The sequence below is a fragment of the Podarcis tiliguerta genome (assembly GCF_965153285.1).
Source record: "Podarcis tiliguerta genome assembly, chromosome: 2".
In the NCBI taxonomy this organism is placed as follows: Eukaryota; Metazoa; Chordata; class Lepidosauria; order Squamata; family Lacertidae; genus Podarcis; species Podarcis tiliguerta.
This window is the reverse complement of record NC_139535.1, coordinates 51039347-51066276: the sequence shown is the minus strand read 5'-3', so window position 1 is coordinate 51066276 and position 26930 is coordinate 51039347. Positions and strand designations below refer to the sequence as shown.

The 26930-nt window shown below is 44.3% G+C and overlaps 1 protein-coding gene across 1 annotated transcript in view; it reads left to right on the top strand.

Moving 5' to 3' along the window:
* Positions 1-1380: 1380 nt before the first annotated feature.
* GRM2 (glutamate metabotropic receptor 2) overlaps positions 1381-26930 on the top strand; it is an 88462-nt gene continuing 62912 nt past the window's right edge. The window contains exon 1 of the mRNA XM_083429373.1: positions 1381-2219. The gene's annotated coding sequence lies outside the window, so the exon portion shown is untranslated. The remainder of the gene's footprint in view (positions 2220-26930) is intronic.

Sequence of the window (26930 nt, the reverse complement as noted above, 5' to 3'; positions counted from 1 at the left end):
CTACAGCTCCCATGATTATTGGGCTGTGTGGACTGTAAATGTATGGTGTGTGAGCAGCCTTGGTGATGACAGCTGTAGGAGAGCAAGAAGTCATGAATCTGTGCCCAATTCCAGATAGGGGCCTCAAGAGACAATATGCAGCTCTATGTAGGAGCTTTACTCCCTTTTCCCAAGAGATCTTCTGCTAAGAAAAAACTCAAGGACGGGAGTATTGCAGGAGCCTAGAGCTCAAAGTCACGTATGTTAAACGTCTGAGAGCACATCACTAATAATATATTATAAATACATTTTAGCCCATGTCCTGTAGATGTACTCAACTTAAGGTATTCAATTGATTTTAAAAAAATGGAAAGGGAAAGATGGCCTGTTGACTGAATTGTTTCCCCATTGCACATAATTAGTAGCTGATTAAAGAGGCTATTAACATGAGGAAAGGGAGAAAACATGTCAGCCCTGAACACAAACTATCCCTAGACTGGGAGCAATTCAAGAGAATAATTTGTCTTTCCACACCATCAAGCTGATCTGCTCACTTAGTAAATTAAGTTCAAACCATAGCTTTATCCACCAGTAGGATGTGATTAAACTTAAGAGAATGATCCCCCCCTCCATAATTAAATCTGGGGTATTTCAAGCTCTTTCATCCTGGGCTAAAAATTGCTGCTAATTTCTTCTATATAAAAATCTATTATATATTTTCTAAAGGAATATATGTTTCTCAGGGATTCCCGGTACAGATCATCTGGGTGCTCAGGCAAAGGAGGACACAAATGCTGAAGAGTTGAGATGCATTTAACTAGAGGTGACAAACTCTTAAAATACTGAACCATCATATTTACCCACAAATTCATGGGAATTAGAAAGAGACGTCACCAGAGAGGCAAGTGCATTTCTTACAGTAGGGGTTGTCAGACGTTAATCTGGTAGATCTCTGGGTGGTTTGCAGTAGTTGAAGAAGGATTTCTGACTCCCAGCTGTTTAACAATAGCAACAACTTTTTCAAATGCCACATTGATCTGCTGAAATTGAGAAAGTTTGGAGAGAACCTAGAATGGACTTTTGTGTGAAAGGACAGTGAGTTCAATTTTGGTACTAAAAGCGAATTCCTGGGTGCCCTGCCTTCCTCTCTGAGTATTTTGCACTCGGTTCCATCTGGTGGATCTTGGAGTTCTAGAAACAACAAAATAGATCCCACCAGCTACTATCTTGGAGTCATGGCAGCTGCATGTGAAAAATGCTGCAAGGCTTTGCCTTTCTGCTTTGGGCCATATCTACTTGCCTGTCATTTCTTCTCCCTAATATTTCTTTTATAACTTGCCTTAATTTACATTCTTACCCTTAACCCTTGAAGCTAGAAATTTCAGGACGTTTAATAGATGTTGTCACAAACATGCATTTATGGCTTTAGGTTAACGCCCACTTGAGGATTGTGAAGAGGCATCCTGAGATAACCCTCTGCTGCCTCCAGTCCCTTAATAGCCTTGGGGAGGGGACCCCTTTATGGTGGTTTCTGTACTGGGATCCACCTACAGAATCCAAACAGGACAACGTTCTTCCCCTTCCTATTGTTTCTAAGGATCAGTACTGATCCTGACGACCAGAAGGAAGTATCAGTACCATAACAAATGAAAGCCCTTTACAAGGTTCAGACCTTTCTTCCATCGCTTTGGTATCCTGGGAGCAAAGAATTTAAGCAGAGGGTGTGCTCGCTGTGGCTTCCTGCGCGAAGCATTGCATGCTGAAGCCCCCTTGCCCCGGGAGCTTGAATTTAGCACCACGTTGTTGGACAGCTCCCTCCGGGGAAGGCTTTGTGCTCCTGGCCCCCGCGCGGGGAGTTTGATTTCAGCACCCTGGATTCGGACAGCTCCCTGCCGAGATAATAAATGCTTGGCAAGCTGCTTGACATCAGCGTCTTTGGAGGAGTTTCAAACGTGAATCAAATGTGTGAGCATCGCGGCGAGCGAGAGACCCGCTTGTACGCTAAGCAAATCAAGAGCTTTCAACACCAGAGCTGTGGGCAGCTACTTATGCAAGAGAAGAGGATTCGGAGGCGCAGCACCTCCAGCACTTGACAGAGGCGGCATCTTTACAGCAAGGAGCAGGCATCCAGTCCGCCAGGAGAAAGAAAGTCAGAGCATCTTTGCCCAGCTCGCCTGGGAAACCTCGCACAGAAGAAAGACGCTTCCCCATCACCTAACAGGTGTCTCTGCTTCGCAAAGGTAAGCTTTGTTATTCAAAAATGCCGACAATGAGTGGAATTCGAAACCGTGCCTCTTTATTTTGTCATTTTCTGAAACATGCTGCTACACAGTGCTTCTTTTTCGAGAGGGTTCTGAAGGCTTTACAGTGCTATTTCTTGCTCTTATCTCGCATCATCAAACTGATATTTTCTGTTGTTTCCCGTCTGTCCTCCTTTTCTCCCCCGCCAGTCTCTGGCATTTGGTTGTGGTGGGATGAATTAGTCCAACACGTTGCTTTTTAATCCTATAGATATCCTTGGCATCTAATCCTATTCTTCCCAACAGATTTAGAAGCTAATAGAAGATTGCACTGGAAGCTAGTTGTCTCTCTGCCAAACGCCCACAACCATTTCTGGTAATTAATTATCTTTCAAAGTTTAATTTGGAAGTCATATCAATCCACTTCAGAGCTCATTGTATGAGCTTGATCCAGGATGTGAGAACCACTATTTGAGATCTCACAGGTAGCAAACAACAGCAGCAGCAGCAACAACAACATTAAGTTTTGTAACTGGTGCTTCTAGGAAAGGAATTTTGTGTGTGTGTTTAACATTACTATCAGCTGTATCACAGTGGTGACCCTGTTTGATGATTTTCTGTGATTCTAGCTATTCACTGATACTTTAGAAGACAAATGTGGGGGTAAAAATAAAAGTGTTTGATAATACCCCAAATGATTAGCTTTTCAAGATGTATGTTAAAAAATTGAAACATTTTCAACTTAAGAAATGAGAAGATGTTGACAGGAGGAGGCAAGCATGAACACACGGGTTTGCTTCCACTGTCCCAAACCTGTAATGCCTTGCCACTTCATTCTAACTTATAAGTGTTCATATTTCTTGGTTTAATACTTTTACCAGGTTACATTTTGCCACATATGTGGATGTCCTCCACAGGGATTTGGAAATAAAAATCTAAAAATCTATTTCTTCTCATTTTTCTATACTAACAGTAAATAAAAAAAGTCACAAAACAATTAACAAGTTAGGTAAAATCAAGATTGAGAGCAGGAAAAGTTCTTTCTTTCTATTTCCTTCCTTCCTTCCTTCCTTCCTTCCTTCCTTCCTTCCTTCCTTCTTTCTTGGTTCCCAGCAGGGATATCCTTTATAATCTAGAGCCAGAGGCAGGCTAAAGAATAGAGTGCTAGAACATTTAACGAACTCCTAAGGGAGAGGATGTAAGGTAGCTTGTCTCTCAGCTCAAAAGAAATAGCCAGATGAAGCCCACGCTGTAAGACATGTTAAACAAAGAGCATTATTTATCATTCACTGAATTTAAAAAAGCTCAAATACCTTTCCAAAAAGTTGATTCTATTTCATAAACGAGCAAGGTCTAACTTATTGCATTGCTTCCTTTAAAAACAAACCAATGAATACTTGTAAAAATAGAAAGTCTGATCAGCATGTCCATTTCCCCACTGGTGTCTTTCAAATGTTCTGTTTGACCAGCTACTCTGAAAAGCAGTCTGAATTAATTTGTGTGAATTTAAAATCACCCTGGACTGCCATCCATCAGACAACGACTGACAGAGCATCTCCCACTCAGAAAGCTGCCCCTACAGAATGTCTCTTTTGGGGTGATGCATTGAAATGACTGATGGTGTCAATTAAGCAAGGAGACATGGGAGCCTAGTTCTTGCCCTCAGAATCTCCTTGCATGTTTTTGAATGCAGATCACCACCCAAACCCAAGCCTTAGAACTCTAATATTTGGTGGGTGGGTGAGAACAAGGCAGAGAAGCAGGAGATCGAAGCGCTGTGTGGCAGCTTGCATGTTGCCATTGCTCTTATGTAAAAGATACATCGCTCCTGCCCTCACAACGATGTACCACTGATGTCCTTCTAGACACTTATAGATCTTAGAAGGGTCTTGGCAGAGATTTTTGACCACAAGTGTATGAAGGCAGATATCCAAACGGCCTTAAGGGAAGAGCATTGCCAACTGGGGCAATTTCTTACTGCATGGCCCTGATCCAGGAATACATCTTAAGTTTATATTAAAGTTGAGTGTGTGAGTGTTAGCTGTGATTCCTGCTTTTCAGGGGATGATCCTTTGGGTCCATTCCAACCCTATAGTTCTATGATTCTGAGAGTGGTGTGGTGCATGGTATAGAGTGTGAGACCTGAACTGATGATAACTTGGATTCAAATCCTATCTTGGTCATGAAGTTCACTTATGGAGTGGCATAGAGCAAGTCTCTTAGCAGGATTTTTGTGAAGATAAAATGGGAAAACACCATGGGTGCTGCCTCAGGCACCATACAGGGAGGGCAGGATAACATTTGAAAAATAAAACAATGTTTCTTGAATCTTATTGGTGTGTGTGGAGTGAGGTCTAGAGAGGAAGGCTCTGCCAGTTTATCTCACTGGAAACAACAGGGCCATATCCACTTGTGGCAAATGAGGTACACCTGTTGGCCTAAGAGGAACTGAGAAATAATGAAAATAATTGTTGCTTGAGTCAATATACAGTGCAGGGCCAAACGGAGTTGAACACCCTCATAACACATGTCTTGCAAAAACTAAGCAGGAATTAATGTTACAAGTGGATCTAAAAGCGGTGACAAGTAAAAGTACAATCCAGAGTTCGCCATACATGGAGATCCTGATAACAGTTACCAGTTGTGACTGTAGCCAAACCCTGATCTGCGAAACCAAAGGGTGAAATGGGGTGGCAGTCTCCACTCAGCCCAAAAGGGCTGTGCCAGCCTCTGCCAGTGGAGTGACGCTAGTGTCACTCTTCAGCATGAAGTCCCCTATTTCACCCACCCCAAATGCAAGTGAGTGGAAGTATCATGGAAGCACCATGGACAGGATCCCCATGAGTGGTATCACACAGAGACCCCCAAAACAGAACAATCTGTGGGGAGAGGCTGAATCAGCCCGCAACCTACTGGATCCCAAGTGCCCCCCAAGTGCCATCACTTGACATCTAGGCTGGTGTAACATGGAGCAGGGGTTTGCCTGCCCCATTGCATTCCGCCCTCGGTCAGCCAGCGTGAGTGGCAGGGCTGCAGATATAGTGGTGGCTACAGAGCTCCATCACAGCCCAATGCTGCCCAATGAGGGCTAGGATTGCTATGCCCGCTGCTTTTCTGGAACCATAGGAAGCAGCTAGCCACAGGTTGATCCGAAGGTTGGCGGACAGCGCTGCTTCCTAGAAGACTCATTCTGCCTCAGCAATAGAGAAATGGCCAAGTGAGCCCTGTTGCTACTGCATGGATAGGGCATCATTAGGTTACGGTTCTTCAAAACAACACATAGAGCATTGGCATTTTCAGAGAAGGAACGAATAGAGGACAATACAGTATCCCTGAGCCCTTTTATTAACTCATGGACCATCTATATCCCCTGTTTTGTGTATCGATTATGGTAGCCCCACCTTACCAAGGCAAATCTAATGAAACAGGGAAATATCTATTATAGAATATGTTCTTACATATGTAACAGCCAAGGGAGAATTGGATAGAGATGTACACAATTCTGAATGGCCTGGGGCAAAAGAGGAAAACAAAATAATACTAAAAATCCCCCCCTGAACTGCTCTTCCACTGCACATCTACAAAATTCCAGAATTGGAGGGCACCTACTGAAATGAACATGCAGCAAAGTGAACAAAAGGAGCTCTTCTCCCTCTTTCCCACAAAACTGTCGCTTGGGATCCTTTTGCAATGGAATGTGATTTACCAGCTGCTGAGAGGGCAAAGCAACAGGGGAGGGCAACAGCCTTCCTGCCCTCCCTATGAGCTTCCCAGAGGCGCCTGATTGGCCCCTGTGAGGAACAGAATCATTAGTCTTGTCCAGCAGGACTCTTCGTATATTCTTATGTGCAAGTGGATTTAAAACAACAACAACAGCAACAACAACAACAAGGCAAGTTCATAAAAGAGAGGCGTATTGACAAAGACTTTTAATTAAGGTGGCCAAGGCATCTCTGCCGTCTTGCTGAATGGATTTCTAAGCACAGAAATGCTGGAGGCTCCAAATGATTGATAGTAAATGGATGTCTCTGGCAGTACTTCATTCTGTTAGACATTTTATTTAAATCAGGCAGAAGTAGTCTTTATTAAAAAATGGAAAGCTGGGCTAAATATTCCATTGGTCTGATCCAATTACAGCTTTCTCTTAGTGTAAAATTGCCTCAGCGATCCTTCCTTGCCTATCAGTGGGACAGTGAAGTGGAGTGTTTATAATCTGTTTGCAACCTCTGGAAGTCTTTATGACAGTTGTTCTTCCAGGAATAGATATTAAAATGTGACATTATACAAATGTTTGACTAGAAGGAGACTGAGAGGTCAAATTTTTATCACTGGGTCTTGAAGAAACCATATTTTTTGTTCTGTCAGATTGGAACAAACTTTCTGCGCTCTAGAGCAGCCTTCGCTAAACTGGTGCTTCCCATATATTTTTAGCTACACAACTTCTGTCATCTCTGTTCCTTGGCCATGATGATTGGGTCTGATGGGAAGGAAGGGTAGTCCAAAACATCTGCAGGGCATCAGGCTGGGGGTGGCACTGTGGTCTAAACCACTGAGTCTCTTGGGCTTGCTGATCAGAAGGTTGGCGGTTCGAATCCCCGCAACAGAGTGAGCTCCCGTTGCTTGGTCCCAGCTCCTGCCAACCTAGCAGTTCGAAAGCATGTCAAAGTGCAAGTAGATAAATAGGTACTGCTGAGACAGGAAGGTAAACGGTATCTCCGTGAGCTCTGGTTTCTGTCATGGTGTTCCATTGCACCAGAAGCGGTTTAGTCATGCTGGCCACATGACCCAGAAAGCTGTCTGTCGACAAACACCGGCTCCCTCGGCCTGAAAGCGAGATGAGCACCACAACCCCATAGTCGCCTTTGACTGGACTTAACCATCCAGGGGTCCTTTACCTTTACCTTTTACTCTAGCACTTAATCCCCACTAAGAGGATATGTTGCTCCACAGGGCAGTGAATATTTCCTAGAACTACAGACAGCAGGCCAACAAGGGTCAGTTTTGGATCAGTGACTACTGGATACCAAAGGGCTTCCCTTCTAATTTATTGTAACATTTTCTGAGACATGATTGTTGACTATCACAATCCATTGCAAAAGGGTAGGATACCCAATGGGTGCCTTGTTCCCAGCAACACTTATGAGGAAGTGAAACAGGAGCCATCTCCAGAATATTTGCTTTGGTGTCCTAATAGATTATGGAGAAAGCATTGGTTCCAATCTAAGAGCCGATTGATTCTGTCTCTGTGAAACAAGCTACTTGTTACATGAGAATGTAGGAAATAGAAACCTAAATAGCTGCTGCTTCTATAGAAAGGAGGTTTGCGAGCACAGTCTGTAGGAGAGAAGCAGTTGGTGTGCTCATGCACTTAACTCTTTCCTGCCAGATACCTGCCTTCTGCAACTCTGCAGCCAGTTTCCAGATGCGTGCAATCTCATAAATTTGCAGATACATGTCCGGAATCCTGTAAGTGGAGAGGCAATTGGGGAAGTTGAAATGGAGAAAATACACCTGGTATGGGATGAATTAAGCACACCCTGCACTTTGCCACTTCACAACATCCCTTTCTGAAGCTGCTTTGCCTAGGAGAAGAAACTGTCAGTTTTGCTATGCTTTTGCAGTTTTCTGTGTAACATGTAGTTTGCCTCTGTGAGCATATTTCTTGCCTGCGGAATGAATATTTGTATCGAGACCAGGGTTCAACGTTTTGCAACCTGCATGCTTCCTTGAAAACTTTAATGTTTAGTTGCTGAATATATATTTGTTGATCCTATATAACAAAACAACTATATCCTCCTCATGGACTGGCTGCTTGGCTGGCTGTGTTGTCTCAGTTGCTGAAGGAGAGATGGAGATTTGTAGCTTTAAACATTTGGAGAGCAGTCAGAGCTCAATGAAAGAACATATATTTTGCAGAAACTCCCAGAATCAGCCCCAGCATCATATTATGAACATCACAGGCTAATGTTAGCATGTTGGTTAATCCAGCCTTAATCAAAATGGAGCCAATCTCTCCTGTTGGTGGTTGTGGTGGGGAATCAAATGAAGGGCCAAGTACAAATTTTCTCAACTTTTCCACAACCTTTTATTGGACCACCTAAATGGAGCTAGCAGACCACCCCCAGTCCACATGGATCACGGTTTCAGAACTTCTGTTCTAACTGGGTGCACTGCAAGGAAACTTTCCATGCTTGTAGCTTGTTGTCAAATTGTGCTTCGATGATATCTGGTAGTTGTTTACATTCTGTGGGTGGATTTACTGCTGTTGATTATATCCATATCTAAATAGCCATATCTGTATCGATGCATATATACATATATTTGCACATAAACAAATGTGTTCAAATATCATCAACACGTTTCCATTCAAGGGATACAAATATAACAGGATACCACCCATCTGTCAGGTGTAACATGATAAAGATAACCACTACTTCACCAGGAGGAGCCAGGTACTGGGGCTGAGTTCTGAATCTCTTCTATACACATTTTGCCGAATGGCAATTAAAATTTGATTAAGTTTCAACATTTGAATTCCTGCCTTCTCCTTTGTATTTGGATTGTTAACACAGGAGAAATTCACATTGTATTTTTTTTTTAAAAAAATTGAGGTCCGGTTTTAAAAGCTGTCTTCAAAATTGTGTGAGACCAGCATCCATGAAGACTCCCTCAAAGAGTGGGTGGATATAAAGCAAAGCTGGGAAAGGTTTTTTTTCCTGTGTAGCATCACATGCTGGCTGGGGGCAGGAGTTAGAGCTAGTGGCAGGCAGGGCAAGATCAAAAGTGGGAGGGGCACTCTCCCCCTCTTTTTTCTTGCTCCACAGGGGGTCCTGTTGTTACACACCTGCCACCATGTTTCTAACAGTGTTTGCTGTTAATTAAAAGTCCAGAGTTTTGTTAAAAATGAAGGCTTTATTTCTGCAGACTAAATGTGCCTTCTCATGCTTTAACTCCTTGCTCTATGTGCTGCATCATTTTGTATGTGTGTGTTGGGGGGGGAGGTCCCTCAAACCATGTCCTTTCTCCATGACTGTCTCCTCTATCTAGTTTCCCGAGTCTCTCACTTAGTTCAACACATGGATACAATTTCTACCACCCTCTTCTCCCTCTCCCTCTATGCCACCCCCCTTGCCTCCTGGGTTCTGCCTCCTTGCCACCAGAATGAAATCAAGGTTGTCTACCTCCTGACATTAAAGGCAGACACAGTGCTTGGTTGGGACCAGGGGGGTCAGAAGTCAAATCACTCCTCAGTCTATCTTCTCTACCTCCTTGAGATGGTCACATAATTGTTGTAAGAAGGTTTCGTTGCACAAGGATCCTTGCAGTGCTGCTTTGAATACAATTCATTCTTTCCCTGTGAATACAGCAAATGTTTAAACGGTTTAGAAGGGCTAGAAGGCAAATCTTAAGGGATTTGGCAGTGTATTTTTTTAAAAGTGGTTAATGGCAAGTGGTCAGGGCCTGCCTTGATTCTACATATGCACTGTGCTACTACCTCCCTCTGTTTGGAACTGGCAGATTAGGTTGAGATGTAAGGCAGATATAAGTAGTTGTATAAGGCCAAGGCAAACTGATTATAAGCGAGAAAGCAGCATTTCTTCTTCATTCACCAATAAGAACCCAACCATTCATTGACATCAAAGCATGCCTAGCAAAGCAAGAATATAAGTATTATGTTAAGTATTAAGTATTAAGTAATTATTCTTAAAAACCCTTCATACACTTGAACAAGCTGTGTGGATGAGAGTGAACATGTTGTGCCTGAATCTAAACAAGATGGAAATGATGGTGGGAAATCCAGATGGTCTGTAGGAAAGAAGGCACTGTCCACTAGAACCAGAATGTCCCTACCTCTGGCAGGGCAGATTTCCAGGCTTGTCAGTGACTAACAGCCACAGCTCACAGTTCTGACAGTTCTGTTATTTGCAGATCAGGGTCTTTCTGAGATCTAGGTCCTGACACCCATTATTTCTGCCTATGTAGCCTTAAGGATAATTTACTGCAATACACTTCTTATGAGGCTGTGCTTGAAACAGGTCAGAAGCAGCCTGATTGTTAACAACAGTAGGAGAAAGAGAACACATTCAGTCAAGCTTTTGTCAACAACACTGGGTGCCAGTTGGCTTCTGGGCCCATTACAGAATGCTGGTTTTGATCCAGATAGCTCTGCCAGTTCTGAGGCAATATTTCTTCCCCAGAAGAGGCTGTGCAACTATTAAAATCAGCTTGTAGCCCAAAGGCAGATAGATGCAGCAGGGCTTTCTCAGTAGTGGCCCCAGTTCTATGGAATTCCCAGCTCTAATTGTTCCACAGGCTTTTGTTTGTTTTGTTCCACAGGCCATTTGATCTAGGCAAATGTTTGGTGAACTTCTGCGCTCTATTGAGGTGGTTTATTAGGACATGTGCATAAAATCTTTTCTGGTCATAGTAGTCATTTGATATTATGATGCTTCTTTTCATAATAGTTACACAATCTTGACATTTTCTGACTTTATTTAATTATAAACCCATCACAGGGATAATCTCAGAGCAACCTACAACAGGAACGAATTCAAAATGTTGACATTATTCCTGGTGTAGGCTGCCACAATCCTATCAGAGGGAGTGGGATAAATAGGTCAACAACTAAAGGCAATCCCTTTGAGTCCTGTTATTCTGTAATTTGAATTGTGTGGGTTGTTCTGTAAGTGGGGATAAGAGCAAGGTGTCATAGGGCTAGCATAAGGTTTCTTGAGAGCTACAAATTAATCCAAGCGCCATTGCCATCATTACCTGTAGCACCAACTTCTAAATAAGCCAGCAAGGTGGTACTTCATAATCTCCTGCTGTGAAAACTGTCACCAGTTTTCTGCTACCTTCTTGGCTGGGGAATATATTGCTCTGATTATTTTTTTAGAGTGGGCGGTTGTTCACTTCCCTGGGTCTTGCCCAGAAATGTGATGACTGGGAAGCTGTGGAGAGAGCCTGGTGCCACTTCCTGACAGCCATACTTTCTGGAATGCCCTGGAAGTGGCAAGATGCAATGGGAAGTCCCATCAGTCCCAAGGCATTTCAGGAAGTTCAGCTGGCAAGAAACTGCAGAGAGAGCCTGCGTTTTTTATATTAAAAGGCAAGGGACACACTCCCTGCTCCACAAAGAGAAAACAGGTAGTTAGCAGCTAGTTAAGACTCATCTTTTTTGGCTGGCATTTGATGAAGGAGATGGCTGGTTGCAGCTGCTACTAGTAATATGTATTGTGATTTGTAATATGTACTATAGGCTTGTTTGTAATATGATTTTATAGACTTTAAAATCTATTTGCCTATCATAAACTTTTCTGTGGCTTGTGCAAATGACAGTATATAAATGATCTAAAGAAGTAATAAATTTTCAAGATTTTTGGCACAGGCCTCATTTCACCTGCTTTGGAATCTCCCTCAACATCATGTTTGCAGTATCTCAGGAACAGCATCCAATCACATATTTTTTTTCTCTCTCTCTAGCCTGGTGGCTGCCCTATTCCCTGATCTAAGCCATTTGAGACTCAGTAACACATCCTTCTCTAGCTCTCCTACGTCAGGCTTTCAGGGTAGATGAACTGACCGACCAACATTCCATTTGTGTTAAAACAAATAACGGGCTGGGAGGAACATCTCAAATGCTGTAACAGCCCAAAATAAAGATGACTGCCTCTCAGTCTCCATTCTGTGAAGTATTCTGTGCATAGCCAAACTGCGGTAGTTAGAAGACTAACATCCTGGACTGCAAGCATGGATTGATTTGATAGGTACCTTAATCCCTTAATAAAACTAATGAGTGTTTTTGCAGTTGTCCTAGCTTGGACAGGTTAAGTAAAAGAGAATTGGAATGGCATATTTTAAAAATATTTTTCCTGCTAGGCTGCTAGTTCTCGCACTCTGCCTTCAACATCATGGGAAAGGTGCCTGTTTTTAGTCCTTAGAGGTAGGCAAATTTATTTGAGTGTAATCAATTGTTTACAACAAGGCAGATGGTTAATCAACTAAATCTTGTTAGTGCCAGTATTATAGTGCCTATTGCTTGTTAATCCCCTGGGAACTTAGCCACATATCAATAAAAACATTCAAATGAATGCAGCTACTTATCTCCTCTTCTTCTTCTTCTTCCTCCTCCTCCATCTACTCAACTTACTAATGAAGAGGGACAATCCGGTTCCTTACCACATCCTCTTCTCATGATTAGAACATCCTTTCTCTAACACACACACACACACACACACACACACACTCACACACACTTCATTGGCCCCTAGTCTTTGTTTACTCATTGTATTTAGATGCTATCTCTCCTCCAAGGAGCTCAAGGTAGCCCAGATGGCTCTTGCCTTCTTCATATTATCCTCACAGTTATGCAGTTTAGGCTGAGAGTTGGTGGATGGCCCAAGGCCCAAAGTTACCCAAGTGAACTTTGCTGCGAGGGTCGAGTAGCAGCTGTGGTGGCTTCCAACAAGATCTCGTGAGAGTTCTGTGTGATCTTGCTGGAAGCCACCACTGCAAAAACCCAACAAGTGAGGCTGTGGTGGTGTGGCACCTTTTCACTCCATCTCAGGCAGCAAAACAGAACCAGCTGCCCCTGCCTCTTCCAGATCCTAGTCCAGCTCTCGCACAGTCTTTCATATGCACACATGTAATTACCACTTTCAAGGGTGTTATGTACTGAGTTGAATAGGATCCAAAATGCAGCTGTCTGATTGGTCCTAGAACAATAGGATTCAGAATGCAGCAGTATGATTGGTCTGCAGGAGCCACCCAATCCAGCTCCAGGTGGAAGTGAATCCACAACCTGATTGGCCTACAGGAGAATCCCGGAATTAGCCAATCACGTGCAGCCCATTGTGTAAATAATGTATATAAAGCAGATATTTTGGGGAAAATTTCATCCCTCCTCACCACTATGAGCTGAATAAAGAGCAGACTGGATCAGTCCATAGGTACTTCTGCATTACTTGAAATTTTAGATGCCTGTTTTTCTGCTCTTGGGAACAGGGAAGCTTTCTTATGGGAACGGTACCAACATTTCTGCACTCAGTTAAGATACATTAAGTTTTAAAATAACCGAAGTATTTTTTTTCTCCCCAAGTTTCAGTGCAAAATATCCATAAAATATGCAACTTGATGCCTCCACTCCTAGACATTCATCTGTTTTGTCCTATTGTGTCTGCTCTCAAGTACTTAGTACTCTCCACTGTTGTCAGGTAATGGTCCCAAACAATAAAAACTCATGCATATAAATGAAAACAAAAATAAGAAATACAAAGCAACAGAGAATCTAAAAGCAGGTGATACTAAAGGAGCGGTGGGGGTGGGGTGGAGGAAGACCAAAAGTCTGCCACAACAGAAAATATTCCCCCTGAAATGGGGCATCATCCAAGAGGGAACCAAAGATGACCAAGGCCTGGGCACAGCAACAGAGAAGACTCTGTCATCGCATATTCCCATCAAATGGTACAATTTCTCCCATGGATTTCAGAGAGTGGGCAAGTTCACATGATAGGTGCTGGCCCTAAGCCATTTGGGACCTTAAAGGTAATTCAACCAGCACATTGAATTTTTCTGAAAGCAAACCAGCAACCTGTGAAGAGGTTACACAAATGGAGTCATGTGGTTCCAATAACATGATTTATTTCAGTGCAATTTCTTTTTTTGGTTAAATCTATATACCAGTTTCCTGCACAAATAAACTCCATTCAAACAGGGATGAAAGAGTGTTCATAAAGCCTCTGGAATCTGGATGCAAAAGAAGGACAACCTAGATTTCCTAGATGTCTTGATTTCAAATATCTCATGATTTTGAGGAGCTGCATCACAATTTTAATCTCAACCTGAAAGGGACTACAAATCTTCTGGTCAACCCAACTGGCTGGATTGAGGCCCTAGGGAGTGGGGGTAGGTCATGCTTCCAGGAACGTGCTTCCTTACATTGAAATGCTGCCCTTTCTGTAGAATCATTGATATCTCGCTCCACCTGTGCAACCCCATGAGAAGTGCAAAAACTCCATCAGCCTTGACTTGGCATCCAATACATGCATTCAAATCCCATACAGATTAAATTACTTACATGCAAATTAAATACGGAAATGATGCGGCAATTTGAAGCTCACACGTTTCCAAGGGAGAGTCATTAGGTCTGAACAGAATCCTTCCATAACTTTGCTGGACATGTGATTCCCCTAAACTTGGAGATCCTTCCATGACCTGATTGAGCCCCAGAGACCAAAGTACTGACTCCCACTTTTACTCATTTTCCCTTGTCACCTTACCAAGCCAATGAGAATCTTCTGCTGAAGTAATTATCCTGGTCCATTCAGCTACCTCATGGTGTTGTGTGAGTCCCATCTTGCTAAGTGAGATATGAAGCCAAGATGCATTGTTGATGGGCTGTTTATTATCCTCCCCACAATGCTAAAAGCAGAGGTAGCTCTGTCAACATGGACCAGATGCAGTCTCTGTTCCTTGTTATTTAAGTCTACCCCTGATGCTGCAACTGATGCTCAGTGCAGAGCCAGAAGCCATTGCTGTGAGCCTAATCAGGAGCAAAACCAGGGCTCCCTGCAATGAGGAGAGAAATAATATCCGTACTCAGTTATTATGTCTTTCAGCCTCCTCTGAGCTCCCCACAGGCCTGAACTTGCATGATTTCAACCCACTTTGCATGTATCTCACCCTTCCCATTTTGCTGCTGTATTGCCTGTTTGAGTTCATCTGATCAGGTCTCCTGTTCCTTAAGCATTATGCTTCACCATATTTATGAAATGCAATAGGCCAACAATTCTGCATGGATTGCCAGGACATGCCTGACTGCCCCATCATGCCATTAACAAGGGAAAGGTCATGGGGTGTTCAGCAAATGTTTAATTCAAGAAAGCTGTTTCTGTTCTATTTATATCTCATTCAGTCTTCCCCTCCATGGCAGCTCTGGAATGGTCTACTGTAGTCACCATGGAAGATGCAGGATGGGAAAGGCTGAGGAGATGAACGGAGCAACTATGATGTGACTGGGATATCTATGATGTGACTGGGACATATGCCAAGGTCCCTTCTTATGCCTTCATTTGAAACCAGAAATGCACAACAAAGTTTTGTTTTTAATTGTTTTGTTTATTATTGCATTTCCACCCCACCTTTTTCCTTCAAGGAGTTCAAGGTGACATATGTGGTTCTCCCCTTTTCCGTATTACCCTTCACAATGACACTGTGAGGTTGGCTAGATTGAGAGATGGTGACTGGCCCAATTTCAGCCAGTCAGCTTCATGGCCAAGCGGGCACTTGTGCTCCCCTAGGTCCCAGTTCAACCCTCTAACCACTACACCACACAAGCTCTCTGTTTCCTTTCCTCCGTCTCTGCTACTGGAGAGAGATTGGCATCAGGAGACTCAAAATGGGTCTCCTGGCTGAGCTGCCCACCCCTTGGTTTTGAAGCTGGCAGCCTTATCTAAGGAGGAGCCTCATCTAATGGGGTGCGTAGTGATCTGCTTTGATGCTTGATCCTAATGCTTTGCTTATTTAGGTGTTGAATAAGATGTTCTAACATCCTGAGCGGTTGAAACGAACTGCAGCACTTCAAACTGAGAGTAGAGGATGAAATTTTGGGGTGCATTCATAAGTTTTAAAAAAGCCTCCACACCAATAGAAAATAGCAAAATAGACAATTTTGCACTTAAATGTAATTTTCTGCCTGCAAGGGGGTGCATTGTGGTGCCGTGTTTATCATTTTTAATGCTCTCCTGTGTAATAATATGTAACTGAAAGTGGTACAGCCGATTCAACCACTTCAACATACTACCATCTCCTTATTTAGCACCTTATTCTGCTGCAGTGGTGCAGCTGGGTAATCTTAGGCGCTGGACTGAATGGTCTTCGTGATGTAGGTGTGGAGAATGGGTGAGGTATTTTAATACATCTTACTTCATTTCTCAGAATGTGTTAAGCCAGTCTTGCTGCACTTGGTGACCCTCCTGCCAGTGACAGCTAGTGATATTTGGAACTGGGCGGGGGGCAAAAGGCAGGGAAGCCCATCCTGCTCCCTTCTGAGTTCTGTCAGGGTAACACTGAGACTAAGGGGCAGAAAGCTGACATGAAGAGCCAATCCCTGAGACTGGCTGTAAGAAGGTTGGCAGGTGGGTGCCGGCTGAGGGCAGACTGAGGGTGGTGGGACACTGTTCCTTTTGCCCTAATGGACAAAATGCTCTATGGCCTCCTGCTCATTTAATTCCTCCTGGGTGGGGGGTCCTGGACAGCTGCCCCAAAGTCCTGCCCTGATGGTGCCACTCTTCTGCTGCGTGTTGAACAGCCAGCTTTGGCTACGGGCAGCCAACGCAGAGCAAAGTGGCCCATTGGGGCTGTTTTATGCTCTACTAAAAATAGACCCAGAATTGGTACTCTACAGATGATGCGGTTTCCAGCTTGGAAAGTTTAATCATAGACACCTCCGCGCCTTTCCTTCACGTCAGGTGGCAGGCTGAGGTCTACCGTGTCTCACACGGTGAGGCAAAATAATAAGCAGAATCAGAAAGGCCAGCAGGTTTACTTACCAGAAGCACTGGGGTGTGAGGCTCGTAGAGGAGCTGTACTTGTCACACACCGGCTCCTGTGACCATCAGTGCGATGTCAGTTGTGCTCTCCTGATTGCTGGCACCGTAACCTTGGCACACAGGAAAAATGTACAAGCCGTGGCCTAGATTAACATCCTCTAGAGTTTAAAAACGGAGGTCCAAGAAAGCAAATGTGACTAGAGGGCCATTGGGGAGAAGGCAGAATGATAATTTCTCAGTGTCTGTTTCACCCACCCCCAAGAAGAAGCGACAGTGAGTTAAGGTTAAATTGATTTGCATACAAGCATAGCCACGTACCTGTACCTTGGTGCAAGTTTCTAGCTAACTTAAATAGCGGTAGATGAAAACAATCCTCCTCACGTGGGAAGGAATTCACTCTCTCTGCTACCTTTTATAGCAGCCATCAGTAAGTGGTGCGGTACTTTGTATTTCTTCCAGCCTGCCAGTGTGCTTTCAAACAAAGCCTGCTCCTGGATTGCATTGTAAGTCCTCGCCAGACAGAAATTAAGGCAGTTGACCTTATTAAGCTGTAGTTACAAGGAGTGATCCAACAGCTGCTGGGCTCACTGTGGCTAGATAATGTGCTGAAGCGGAGGGGAATTACTGGGATTTTCACACCCTGAAGCTTCAGCTCCAGTAGCATTGGCATCTTAATACTGTTAAAGCACCACCAGCTCAGCAGTGCTGAAGTAGGGGCCTCTTTTCTCTGTTTCTTACTGCAGAATCATCTCAACAGGTTAGGAGTCTGCTATCCTTTTTACTAAGCCTTTGGAGAAGTGGCTGGTGAACACTGGGCACCTGGACTGCTTAATGAAGACTGCTTAGGATGACTGGACCAATTTAGGGTCAAATAATTTGGTTACGCAAAGGAAGACAAGGAAGGAAGCTCAAAACAGCTTGTGCCACAGGTGCTAGACTTATTTATTTACTTACTTTCATAATTTATAAACCATTCTACATTCAGAGAATAGCTGAGTGGTGTGCACAAGAGGAACGTAAAATATAGCACAGATCATAAAGCAGTATTGAAGCCTGAAAACCGGCAAGAATGAAAGACTTCTTAAAATGAAAAGAAAGTTTCTGACAAATGTCAAAGACATAACAATGTTGGCAATTGCTTCACTTCGAAGGGAAGAGAATTGCAGAAAACTGGTGTCACAACACTAAAAACATGTGCTCAAGTCAAAGAATGCTTGAAAGCAGGGAAATGTGGCTTGACTTTGAGTTCCAAAAAGTTGAGACCAGTCTTTCCAGAAGCTGCATTTTGGGCATTTTTAAAGTACCAGCTCATGGAGATATCCCTCATGAACTTTTATTCTATGTACCTCTTATGATAGTGCTCACATTTTGGGGAAACAACTGGACAAACATGCTTCTGTATCAATAAGCTCCTGTTTCAGGAAGCTCCTGGGATTTCCCCTTCCCTGGGCTAATGAAAGACTTCGGGGGCATTCAAAACAGTGCCAGCAATGCCCACAACAACCAAAGCACTGCTTCTGCTCACCACCAAATGCATTAACATCCCATCTCCCCAGGCTGCCTCCCCAGCATCCCCTGCACTACCAGCAGGACCTCTGACCTGCTTGGTGCTGTGCTCTGGGGTAGCAACACCTCTCATCCCTTCCTGGCCCCTGTAGCTCCTTAAACTCAGCCCCCATTCACAGTTGCCTCCCATCACATTTAATTACCCAAAACACACTGACTCAACCCTTAGATGTATAAAAAAGCACTGTCCTGGTCCATACATCTGTAGATCCTCAGTCCCCACAGAACCACATAGCCATAAAATCTATAAATAGATCTACAGGCTAGGGTTTTGCATTTGCTGTCTTAATTCAAGCAGTGTCCAGATCAAGGGAAGTAAGCAACACTCTATTCTGCCTTGGTCAAACCACACCTGGGTGCCACAAGGATATTGACAAGCCAGAACATGTGAAGAGCAGGGCAACCAAGATGATCAAGGTCTGGAAACCAGGCCTCATGGAGAACAGTTGAGGGAGCTGGATATGTATGTTTAGCCTGATAAGAGGAGACTGAGAGAAGATACGACAGCCATTTTCAAATATCTAAAGGGCTGTCACATGGAGGATGGAACAAGCTTGTATTTTCCTGCTCCAGTGGGCAAGACTTGAACCAATGCATTCAAGTTACAAGAAAGGTGATTCCAACTCAACATCAGGAAGAACTTTTTGACAGTAAGAGCTGCTCAATGGTGAAATGGACTACCTCCTTGGAGCTTTTTAAGCAGCGGTTGGGTGGCCATCTGTCATGGATGCTTTAGCTGAGATTCATGCATTGTGGGAGGTTGGACTGCATGACTCTTCAAACTTTAGGATTTTGTGATTTGGATAATTAAACTTGGTGGGTGGGCACCATCTACCCAGCACTGAAATGACTCTTCATGCTTATAGAAAACCATTAGTAGCAAAAACATAGGCATATTGAAGTTGGGAACATTTCATAAGCAATTGAAAACTAGAAACTGAGAGTCAGGGTTCTTGTAATTTTTTTCTGAAGCTGGGACCCAAAGTACAACTTGGAGGAAGCAGTCATCATCATGGAGTTGAGTGCTGCTTTTGTTCGGGGCCTCTTGTTGCACACATGACCTTTTTCTAAAGCGTAGGGTTTTGAATATGACAAGCATGTATTTGCAAGCCCATCTATCATGCAATTACACACTTCAGGTAGCCAGGATTGAGTGCTGAATAACACAGTGGCAAACTCAAATTTGCTGCTATGTGACGTGTGAAAAGGCTAGTCCCTCCCTGGTGAACAACGCTGTGCAAAGTGGAGGATGTCTAACAGCGTTGCTTGATTGTCAGTGTTCCAAATACATCCAGCACTGCCACTTTCCTATTTTATTCTGTGCGTTTAGAGTTTGCCTTTTTATTTACGGAAAACCAGGAACCAAAGATCAAGAGAAGTACTTGGTTCTCTTTGCCATTCCTCAGTCTGAGCACAGATCTGGTTGCTGCTGTTGCTGCTGCTGTTTGTTTTCTGGAGCTTCTGGAATTTGCTGTGAGACACACAAGTAATAACACCCCCTTAAAATAAGCAGTTGAAAAGGCTTGCTACTAATGACACACAAACACAGAGATTAGTGGATGTAATTAGTGTTCCTTCACACAGTTCATTCTTCAGGTCGGATGAGCGGAGAAGTGTTTGTCAACAGCCAGGGAACCGCCTGTTTGCAAGTTGTATGCATTTATAATTCATACACGAAGCATAAGACAATCTGTATAAACTGAGAGCCGTGTGAGGAAGGGTTGTGAAACAGGGCAGGTGTTTGCCATAGAGAGGGCATATCAACAAGCAGCACAACAAATGTGGAAGTGTGAATCTTTGAGAAGGCAGATGCTCCACTCCCATCTGAACAGGGACCTCTCTAGGAATCGTTCAGCACAGTCGATATTCTGGGCATAGTTGTTTACATTTTTGCATACACGTGAAATGAACATTTTCACCACGGATTCTTCAATAACTCAGCATTTTACTATTGCATTTCACTTGTCTGAGTCTCAAAAGAGCCAAAGGATTTGGGTGGGATTTTTTCTCTCTTTCCAAGATTGTGAATCTGGCACTGCGGCAAAAGTTTGCATACCCTCCAACGTTTCTCCGATGAAAATAGAGACCCGTATGCATTTGTTGCCTTGAGCCAATTGCAACCTCTCTGCCTCACCTACCTCACAGGGTTGTTGTTAAGAAAATTGTGAGAAGGAAGCAACCATGTGCAACACCTTCAACAGATAAATGGAATGAAATAAAATTTTAGTTGTAAGTTTGCCTTGAGTCTCTGTCAGGGGGGAAAGGTGGGGTATAATGAGGAGGGTGATGACAACGGTGATGGAAGAAACTGTGAGAATGACCAGGAGCATACGAGACAGTAAATCCTATTGAATTCAGTGGCACTTAATTCTGGGTAAAAATGCTTCAGATTGCAGTGGGAGGCTGTTCAGTCTTGACCCAGTTACCTGAGAGTCAGCTCCGTTGAATACAGTGGGACTCACTTCTGAGTAGACAGTGTCAGGCTCCACTTATAATAAAGGAGTAAACACTCCATGTGTTTCTTTTTTAAAAATGGCCAGCTGCAAAAGCACTGCAATTAAAGAATTTAAAGCGGATAGGTGACCTTTCCTTTCAACATTATAGCAAGGGCTTTGTATGCCAGCTTCACTGTTTCCTTCATTTGGTGCAGGTATTTTATTTTCAGTAGAAACAGAACTCTGCTTTTGTTCTCCAAGTCATGCAGGGGAGGAAAAAAGAAAAGCGGGACACTCCAGGATCAAATCCGAAACAGGGATGGTTTCTGTAATTCCAGCACTGTCCCTGGAAAATTGGAACACTTGGAGTGTATGAGGTGTATATTAGCATTTCCAATGAGCAAGTAGCTGCTTCAGGGAGGCTGGTAACCTTTTGGCTTTGCAGGGCTGCAAGTTTTAATCTTGCTGTTTTCATCAAAATAGAACTTTTTAAAGCATACATTAAAAACCCCAGATATCATTTAAACCTACACAGCCATTGCCAAAAACACACACCAACTTTTAAAATGTGAGGGACACTTAACTATTCATAATCCAAAAGCATTTCCCCCTCTAAATTAAAAGGAGAAAGTATTCCAATCATCAGACAAAGAGAAAAAAAATATTGTTCCATTTGAACCAGAGCACATCAGAGCACAGCATAACATATGTATGGCCCAGTCCTGAAATTATGAAGTAATAATCTCTACTCATGTGAGAGTCAGCAACCTTTTTCAGCTGTGGGCCAGTACACCGTCCCTCAGAAAAAGAAGAAGAACAGTTTGGATTTGATATCCCGCTTTATCACTACCCGAAGTGGCTAACATTCTCCTTTCCCTTCCTCCCCCACAACAAACACTCTGTGAGGTGAGTGGGGCTGAGAGACTTCAGAGAAGTGTGACTAGCCCAAGGTCACCCAGCAGCTGCATGTGGAGGAGCGGAGACGCGAACCCGGTTCCCCAGATTAGGAGACTACCGCTCTTAACCACTACACCACACTGGCTCAGACCTTGTGGTGGGCCGGACTATATTTGGGGGGGGGGGACGAAGGAATTCCTATGCCCCACAAATAACCCAGAGATGCATTTTAAATAAAAAGATACATTTAACTCATGTAAAAACATGCTGATTCCCGGACCATCCGTGAGCCGGATTGAGAAGGCAATTGGGCCACATCCGCCCCCCTGGCCTTAGGTTGCCTACCCCTGAGCTATATGAAATGGCAAAGTCAATTCAGAGAGCTTCCTGCCCTCAGTGCCAGCAAGTAAATGCTTGAACCCGCTTTGCACCTCCCCATTTCAGCCCAGCCTTATTGTCTAACACAGGAATTAAGGGACCAAATCAACCTTGTTTAGCAGAGTCCCAGCTTCCAGACTGCTGTACCAGGCCAGGGTGGGCTGCTGTAGTGTGAACAACTCTAGGCGGCATTTGGCAAAAGGGAGAGAAAGGCAGAGAAAGGAAGAGGTGCTTGCTGCTGTAGGAGAGGCATGATGAATAATGCATGGGGTGAGTTTAGCCTCTTTTTCCGCTTCAGGAATCCCCGTGAGCAAATCAGCACTTCGTTGCATTTATTCATTACTGAGAATTATTCAGTGAATTTGTAACCCAAAATCTTTCTCTGGCTGTGAGTGCTGGGTGGGAATTGTTCTCTGCCAGGGACTGCAAGGGAATTTCACCTGTGTTTAGAAGGGACTCCCCCAAGAGGTAATTGGCGACTGCGATGAGGCCCGCAGGGTGGCATGATTCCTATGCCTTGTTCAGGACAATCTGCCTTTGGTGGTTCTTATTTGAACCACTTTGAGGAGATGTAAATGTCTCCTTTCGCAATCCACACAGTAACGAATCCAGTTGCAAACATCGCAGGCACGGGAGCCGAAGCGCAGACAGATGTGGCTAGTTTGTGTGGGTGTCCATTGTGTTCTCCCATGCAGTAACATACCCCTCAACTGTCCCCGTAAAACCAGGACATCTCATTTTTGTGTGCAAGAGCACGCCAACCATTTTGTGCACTGCAATCTAGCCCCCCCAAAAGTGCTTTTTTCCAGGGCTGCGATCTCGCATGGGTCATGTGATTTGTGCAGGAGTACTGCTCCGGAAGATTGCATCCCAGTTTTTTACCTTGCCATGTTGGAGGGTATGTAGTAAGAGCAATGGCGTTTCATCAGGGATATCTAGAAAGCGCCAGTGCTAGCCACAACTTTGTATGATCATAGCATGTACCTAAAGTTGTGTGTTTGCTGAAACAGGGAACCCTGCTCTTGGAAGTTGCAGTCCAGTGTTGCTGGTTAAACACTTCCTTCTTGCATGTACATGTGTATGCACCCATCCACCCCCGTACACACCTTGATAGCATTACCTTTTATTATTATTAATATCCTGTGTGCAATGTGCTTGTGCAGCTGTCATGGGTACCTGCCTGTGGCATCTCTCATGACAAGAAATGCAGTTTCCCTGCCAGTCATGCTTGCACAAATCCGAGTATTATTTTCAAAGCTCTCTCTCGCTCTCTTTGTGTTTGTGTGTATATGCTGCCATTTACTGAACATTTTCATGTCATTTTTATTTGAAGGCTATGCAATCCCCTATCCAGCACTGAAACACACTCCTGCGTTCTCCTCCTCCTCCTCCTCATAACAAACCAAACAGCAAATGGGCTTTTATCCCAAGGCAAAGCTGTTCCTCCTCCAGAAGCACAGCTTTCCCCCATTCCTTCCGTCCTTCTCTCATGCTACTGACGCATGATCAGGTCTAGAAGGAGCACAACAGTATAAATGAAGTTGATCTCATTTTACACACACACACACACACACACACACACACAGACACAACAAGCTCATTCGTACATGCCCTAATGAAATACATATGGAGGATTCTCCTGATTATCTCTACCAAAATTATACCCCCTCAGGATAGTTCCAGCCTTCATAAGCTTGTTGCATTAGTATTAGATAATTGTGGCCAATTCCTGCTGTTGGCAGCCTTCCAGACAGCATTTAAAACACTAATAACTGCTGGATGTATGGTGTAGGCTTTGGCTCCCTTGAGGGGAAACAATTAAAACTACTAATTGATGGTGCCTGTCACTTCTCACCCCTCCCCCTCATCTATTTCTCTTCCAGGTATTGACATTCTGTGGTGTTGTTATCCTTTCCCCTGTTCCTTGTAGCTTCCGTTGCATCTCTGCTGTCTTGGGTGCAGCATCTCTTGATTAAGTTCTCTGTAGAGATGAAGGCAGACATCTTATCAAAGAAGAAGCTTTTGCTCAGATAAATGTGATTACCCTTGAAATGTGATTGGCAGGAAGGCTCTCCAAGCATCTTTCCTGCTCCAGTATCTAGAGTGGGCTTCTTTCTTCGAGAGAGAGAGAGAAACGGTGTGAAGACATGTTAGAACCACTAAAATGAACATGTATGTGACTCATTCTTACCACCTTAGGGTGGATGGTGCCAACACAGTCATAAGTTAAAGGGGATTGAAAAGATGCAACCGTTGCACTGAATGTTTATATCAAGACAGTTCAACTTTTCATACCAAGTGGGCCACAAGAGTACTTCAACACAGAATTCGCAGGCCGCACACTGCCTTGTCACAGGGTGGAGGGCAGCAAGGCCAAATTTTGATGCCTTCCCCCAGGCCTCAGCTACCTTCCCAACGTTGGCTAAGCAAGGCATCAGACTTTGGGAAGGAGGCTTGAGGCTCTGGCAGGGTCCCAGAGCCCTCACACCTCCTTCCCAAAGTCCAGCGCCTCACTCCCCCCCCCCTGGCTTTGGGAAGGCAGCTTGAAGGCTGGGGGGGGCATCAAATGTTGCCAAGGGCCACCCAAAAGGCCTCATGGGCTGTGTATGGCTCTCAGGCTGCATGTTGGGCCTGGTTTATACAGTGTTTTGTAATTTGTTTATTTACTATTTACACCACTCCAGCTAAGAAAGTTCCCAGAGGAGCTTACAGCCTCTGGAGAACAAGTACTGAACAGTGCCACAATGTCCCTTTTATTTGGAAAATGTTGATCTGGCAACCAAGTGCAACATGCTGCAGGGAGGCAAGGAGAAGAAGCCCATCTATATGTTGTACACAACAGCAAAATAATGTAAACTAGGCCAAGAGCAGCAAGTTGAACAAAAACTCTTCACCATGACATTGTGACAGTTATAGAAGCACATTGGGGGGGGGGGTTGTAATTAGGTAACTTTGCCACAGAGAAGAGAGGTCGGGATTCCTTTGTACAGGAGTTTTCATAGCCTTGTCTCTTATCCACTTCTTGGTACATTCGTATTTTTCATAGGTAATAATAGAAGTTGCAGAAATCCAGTAAGATTCAGAGACTGATGTCAGCAAGTCCCATGACTTGAAAGTGAAGATCGGCTCGTTCTTGTAACTTAAAGCCCCAAAGCCTGCAAGGCTGACAAGGCTATTGCTTTCATTAACTGTCTCTGTGACTCACCTGCTGTAGTGTCACAGGCTTCCATTACGCCCAGTTGGAGAGCCTCCCTCGCACACCTCACCCCACCCCAGGCAATCTGTCCTTCTTTATTCACTTCCATCAGCAACAGGATGGCATACCTTATTTCCTGTTCTATTGAGGGATTATGATTCTATCTGTCACAGACTGGCTGGATGCAGAGGAGCGGTGGGAGGCACCAGCTGGGGAAACCCCAAGGGAACCACCAGGGGAAGAAGGCTCAGAGCCAGGGGTTTGGTGGTGGGACAACGACGAGTGGTCCGAGGGAGAAGGAGCAGGAGACTGGGAAGAGGAGATATTGGAAGCTGAAGAGGTAACGGGTTTAGTGAGCAGGAAGAGGCCGTGTCAGGCAGCAGTTCAGACTCTGAGGCTGAAGCAGAGGCTGGAGAGGAGGATGGCCAAGAGGCAGAGTTGAGATAGGCTGCTGAAGAATCCAAGAGGTCTCCCCCTCCTGCTGTGACCAGCTCCACACACCCTGGTCTCCCAGAACATGAAAAGGGCTGCGCAACGAGGGACAAGAAGGCAAAACCTTAGGCTGCTGGTGGAGGAACTGGGGGAGGAGCCTTAGAGAACGGTGGAAAGGTGGGGCCTTCAGTTCTCACAACTACCTCATTGGGGCAAGACCTACTGGGAAGAGCTGCTGTGATCACTAGGCCTGCGCTGTTTTTGTTCCTTTGAATAAAGAGTTAACTTCACGGACACCGGGTGTTTTATTGCTGACCTGCCCCTGACTCTGGCTCCTGACAATAATACCCAACCATTTCTTCAAAAAGCTGTAAATGGCATGCATGATTCTTGCCCTCCCTCACTTTTTATCCTTAGCAGCCACCTTGTGAGGTAGGTCAGTGAACATTCACAGCTGAGAGCACATTTGAATCCAGGTCTCCCCGACTGTAGTCCACCACTCAAACTGCTACACCACACTGGCTCCCTATGTTGTCTTTAACTCAGCTTTTACTACTCCCCGAGGCAGAGTGCAAGGAATTTAAAGAGATAGCAATCAGGTCTGGTGCCTCCCATTGTGACATCATTCAGCGGCCTCTGACCCCTCCGCCACACACTTTGCACCTGGGAGCTCAAGTAAAGCCTCTTGTTTGCCAGAATAGAGGAGTGTGCAAGTGTGCCTAGAAGCTAGAGTAATGCACATAGATAAATTTCTGGTCATTGTTCCACCCATGTTCGTCTCTTGTCCCTTCTCACCACTGATCTGTGCCACCCCCACTCCTATGAAGATTGTCCAGAAGGGAATGTAATCTTTGGACTGGATAAGATTCCCCACCCACCTCTACCTTAGAGGGAAATACATTTATCTGAGGATCTTACCACCCAAGCAGTAGGTCATGTTTCTAGCAAGATATTCAAATGACTGGGAAACAGATTTGTTTTCATATCACCTTCCAGAACTGATTGTGAGCCCTTTTTTGGATTGCATTGCATGAACTGCTAGATAAAGGGCCAATTCTGTCCCAGGGAACAACACACCGTTCCCCTGTGCAAGTCCCATTGAAAGGCATGGGAGCAAGGTAAAAGCTGTCCAAGTTGGGCTTGGACAAGAGAATCCCTTTCCCTGGTGGATTCTGCCTAGAGTTTCCTAACAATAAAGGGAGGCCATTCTCCTTATGAGATCCAAAAGAAGGAGAGGTTGATTCTGGCCAGGCAGTCC